Source organism: Triticum urartu, chromosome 4, assembly GCF_003073215.2.
Source record: "Triticum urartu cultivar G1812 chromosome 4, Tu2.1, whole genome shotgun sequence".
NCBI classification, from domain to species: domain Eukaryota; kingdom Viridiplantae; phylum Streptophyta; class Magnoliopsida; order Poales; family Poaceae; genus Triticum; species Triticum urartu.
The window spans coordinates 16,836,293-16,841,572 of record NC_053025.1 but is presented as its reverse complement, the minus strand read 5'-3'; the positions used below and the strand labels follow the sequence as shown (position 1 = coordinate 16,841,572).

The 5,280-nt window shown below is 42.5% G+C and overlaps 1 long non-coding RNA gene across 1 annotated transcript; it reads left to right on the top strand.

Annotated features, from left to right (window-relative positions):
• The first annotated feature begins 940 nt into the window (after positions 1 to 940).
• LOC125553428 lies at positions 941 to 2,799 on the top strand. The gene is made up of 4 exons (XR_007304057.1): positions 941 to 973; positions 1,061 to 1,179; positions 1,258 to 1,310; positions 2,526 to 2,799. It is a non-coding gene; the product is annotated as an uncharacterized LOC125553428 (long non-coding RNA).
• The last annotated feature ends 2,481 nt before the right edge of the window (positions 2,800 to 5,280 follow it).

Sequence of the window (5,280 nt, the reverse complement as noted above, 5' to 3'; positions counted from 1 at the left end):
GTCGCAACTATCTGAAGAGTGCCTACCGGTTTGTCATTGATACATTCAATCGAGGGTATTGCTGGCATGGATCATTTTCTGTACGCAATTTCCTGGTCGCTGGTGAATTATTTATGATGGGCATACCTGCACTCCACAAGACTCTTGGTTTTCATGACCTCCTTATTGATCTTAGAGCCTTGAGCAATGCTTTGCTGCCATACTACTGTGAAGGAAACCAACCTGGAAACGTGCCTGCACTATTCACAGACCATCTTCATTATATTACCACTAATGTCCCATTAGGAATTGGACCATCAATTGTGTTCCAATCTAGGTTCATTCGTCTGATATACCATCACTTCTCGTTCTCATTGCCGGATCATACGTATTCGCTGTTTTCAGCACTTGCAACAGCAAAAAATCATCTTGGGCAGGATGACGTACGCGCATTTAATATTCTCCTTCGACAAGCTTGGAATGATTTACTGATGGACCAGATTGCAGTAGTTGGTCAAAATTGGCCTGATCAAGCCGAACAAAATCCGATCTTTTATGAAATTATGTGGTGGCAGAGCAGGCAGGCAGGGGTACCTCCAAGGAGAGGATATACAGGTACACCTGAGTCATTATACAATTTTGGAAGAAACAACAGAGTTCATGCACCTGAAAAAACAAAGGTATACATATTACTATGTTTGTTGTAAAAAAATGTCACATTTGGGCTGGAGACAAAGCAACGTTGTAAATTTTACCTCTTCTGTCATTTCAGGGGCCAAGGGGAGCTCTGCTAGGGGAGATTCAGCAAGTGCCACCCCATGGTGCAGGGCGTTGGCGATGGATGATCATTACTCCTGAGGGGGAATGGGGCTGGGTGTGGCAGCCTGCTCAAGGGCAGTGGTTCTGGCCGACGGTTCCAGGTGATACCCAGTGGCGAATGACCAAGTGGCCAAATGATGCACCAGTGCTGCCTCTACTACCATTATCTGCCCAGGTAGTGTGATGAGATCCCTTGGTTTCACGGATACATAAAATTTGAGGCATATACATTAAACAGTGTCTTTACATGCAAACTACACAGGACCAGAAAATGGATAATCCAGAGAATGTGGGCCATATGGTAGGGAAGGAGTTTGGGATGTTCTTTGCTCATGCCACGGCCTTTGTCCTCCTATTCTTACAGTGTGGAACTCCAGAGTAGTAAGTTTTTTCTTCATATTTGTTCAAATTTGGCAAAGAAAGTGCATAGAAAATAATCAAAATTTCTTCTGAATACAGTATTGATCAGCCTCATCAGAGATACGAAGAGGCAATGGATAGTTAACTGCAGAGTAAGTACCTTGTACACACTTGTATTTTCCGACCAGTGAAGCTTGATGTTATGGTCTGATGCCATTTTTTACACTTGTACATGTGAACATAAATCACATATGTATTTTACATCATGGATTTATATTCTTGTCATTCAATCTGCTAGAGCCAATTTTTAGTTGCGAAATAGGCCTGAGATAATGTCCTATTTTATGTGAGTTTGAATAGGGAACATGAAGTTGACTAGCACACAATTACTAGAGTTTAAAGTGTATTGTCAGGTCTATGCTTCTCTCAGTGTTAGTTTTTTTGTTAGCTAAAGCTTTCCATTCTGATGGAACTTTGTACGGCACATATATTTTGAGTAAATTACTTGAGTTACAGACTCAATGTACATACTATACCTCACTTACCACTACGAGCTACTATTTAGGGAGAATTTGTGTTGCTGAAATTCCACGTGTAAAGACATGTTTCGTAGATCTACATGTCTAGATTCTATTTGTTTTTAAAAAGTGCAGTTTTATGTTGCACTTCTTTATTGAATCCAGGCATGCGTAGCATACCCCGAAAGTCTTAAATCTGCAACTATGTGGAATTGGCTCTTAATTTCGTAGCTCTGTAATTTTTGTACTTAAACAAGTACTCCCTCCTTAAACTAATATAAGAGCATTTAGATTACTACTTTAGTGATCTAAACACACTTATATTAGTTTACAGAGGGAGTAGTTTGGTAATGCTTTGTACTTTGGGGATGGGGACACATTTCACATGATACATGTAGGGATCCAAGTTACGGCCCCGCTAGAACATGCTTTATTTCCTTCCATCACGCTAATCCTTTGTTAAGAAAGTTTGATCTTAACATTTGCCTTTTAGGCTCTGTTTTAGGGTGTTCTCCTTTTTGGGAATATGCAACCTGGGCTGCCCAAGCAGTTTGGGTATAGATGGGACCTTGGAAAGGGTGATTCAATGTTTTGGGAGGATAAATGGATAACTGACTATCCTTTATGCACCACTTATTTGAATCTTTATAATATCTGTAATGAGAAGAACAATTCAACTTGTCTATGATGAACAATTTCTCTTTGGATAATGGTTTCTGCTGTTGGTTCACATTTCTCTTTGGATAATGATCCCCCCAGGAGGATGTTGCATTCTGCTGGGGTGTATACTGTGCAATTTATTTAGAAGAAATAGTTTGGCTTGTCGTTTATAACCCATCTGCTCTACAGGTCATGCTGTTTTCTCCCATTGCCGAGGCACAGCTGAGAGGAGTTTCGATGTTCCAATGCTGGCAAGATTTAAGTTGAAGGCTGCGGCTACGAGCTTGTGGGCTGATTCGCAATGCGTTCCAGTTTGATCAAATTCTCCAAAAGTTGCATTGATGAGCCAATGCATTGCTGAGTGAATCTTTTTGTAATTTTCTGTTGCTTAGGTCTACTTACTGAATCAGTGAATCTTATTGATTCATGTTGCTCATGACTTCCTTGTAAAAAATTAACATACTATAGCATATTACCGGATCTTTTTTATCAATTGGCGTGTACTGTTTTGTACTGCCTCCTTTTGGAAATATTTGTCGGATAAATGGATGTATCTATAGGTATTTCAGTTCTAGATACATCCATTTTTATTCATTTCCCGGACAAGTATTTTCGGATGGAGGGAGTATTATGTTTGAGTTTTGGAATGGTAGTGTTTTCTTCAAGTAGGAAACTGATAGCTCCTACTCCCTCTGTCTGAAAAAGCTTGTCCCAAGCTTGTTTCTCAAATGGATGTATCTAGAACTAACTTGGTGCTAGATACATCAATTTGAGGGACAAGTTTTTTCTGACGAAGGGAGTAATAAGGATTTCAATTGCAAAACAGCAGTTTAGACTGAGTTTGGTTGCTGCATTCGTTTAAGATCATTATGCTGCGTTTGGATGTTTGTATTTGGGCTTGGAAAGGTGATTTGGTTTTGGTAGGGGTTTAATTCAGATGATCGAATGTGCTTTGTGGTAGAGCCTGGTAACCGAGTAAAATGCAGGTATGGTATACATATCACGTATGCCACGTCGGCCAAGGGCCCGTAGTCAGACGACTTGGTCATCACTGGAAGAGGGTGAGATAACGAAGTTGTTTCCTACCCTAGCTGCCGCCACCAGCCAAGCGACTAGGGAGGCGATCTCTTTCCTCCTATCTCCACCGGCCGGGGCGCTGGTCCCCTCTCCCTTTGACCGCTGCTCCGGCGGGAGGGGGACCCGTTCCTCCGCTTTTTAAATATATTTAAAAAATAAAGTATGCTATGTCCAGACTTCTCACTGCACCACTTTTTCTGTGAGGTGCTCGGGCACTTTGGCCTGGAATTTTATGAGACCATGTTCATCATCTATTATTTCAGTAAAATCAGCTGATTTGTCTGTGCACTCGATTGCCCAGCCCAGGGCCTAAGCAAACAACACAGGTCCTTTATCTATGAAACTGCCGTCATGGCCATGTTCTCCTTGGCGAAATGGCCTATCCACCAATGACGCTCATCGTTTGGGACCCGATAGTGAAACCTATGAGTACCAGGTCAACTGATCAGTAATTTCAGTGAAAGATGGCAGTCACAAGACTTCTTTCGACATAATATGTTGATCAGCCAAGTGGATCGTTCATTACTGAGTGATGGAGTTCCAGAATGATTATGGGCCGAGCAGGTCGTTCAATCCTAATACCGTGATGGAATTCTCAAAAGCGGAAAACCCGAGAGTAACCGCTCATCTAAAGAAGCCTCAATCTCCTCAAAATTATGATAGTCTGCTTGAAGTGACCTAACCATTGGCGAAAGACTCTGTTCTGAAGGTTTTGACCTCGTGCCTTGGCTCGTTTACTCCTTCCTCCGCCTCGGTGTGGCTTTAAATATATTAAAAAAATAAAACATGCTATGTCGACACTTCTCACTGCACCGCTTTTTCTTTGTTCTGCCTTTAGCTCGGAACCAGCCGCCGTTGGCGAGCTTGCTGAAGCTATCGAGGAGGGGGAGGGCGTTGATATGAAATATAATTAGTCTTCGAGCAGGACCGAACAAGGTGTCTTCTTGTGAGCTGATCTAGTATCTCCAAAAAAACTAAATGCAGGAAAATAGACCCAGTTGGTATTACTTTCTCAAGCAGGTGCAAATTTGCTACATCTTGTAGGCGCAATCTTCAGGCCATCGTCGGAACATCAACAGGCGGTACTCCGGTAGGGGGTGAGGGTACATCCCGAGAGGAACGAATCCCCCCTTGAGCTGGTGGAGAGGAGCGTACTGCCGGGTTGCAGATGCAGCGGTTGAACGTCTCGGAGCGGGGGTGGTAGAAGAGGAGGAGGCCGTCGCAGGAGGCCTCAGTTTCCAAGCAGTGATTATAGATGAACGAACCCTCTAGTCGTGCCACGGACTAGAACCGGTCGGCCGGGGTGACCCCTGCACGGTGGTCGAATGGGACAATGTCTAGGAACCAACCGCTGTTGGTGAGTTTGCTGAAAGCTATCGAGGTAATGGTCGCTCTCGACTTTGTTCTTCGGAACAATGGAGCGAGTTAATAACTTATTGGAAATAATACATACCGATGTATGCGGTCCGATGAGTGTTGAAGCACGTGGCGGGTATCATTATTTTCTGATCTTCACAGATGATTTGAGTAGCTATGGGTATATCTACTTAATGAAATACAAGTCTGAAACATTTGAAAAGTTTAAAGAATTTCAGAGTGAAGTGGAGAATCATCATAGAAAGAAAATAAAGTTTCTACGATCTGATCACAGAGGCGAATATTTGAGTTACGAGTTTGGCCTTCATTTAAAATAATTTGAAATTGTTTCACAACTCACGCCACCTGGAACACCACAACATAATGGTGTGTCCTAACGTCGTAACCGCACTTTATCAGATATGATGCGATCTATGATGTCTCTTACCGATTTACCACTATCGTTTGGAGGTTATGCATTAGAGACAGCCGCATTAGGTTTTGGATTTGT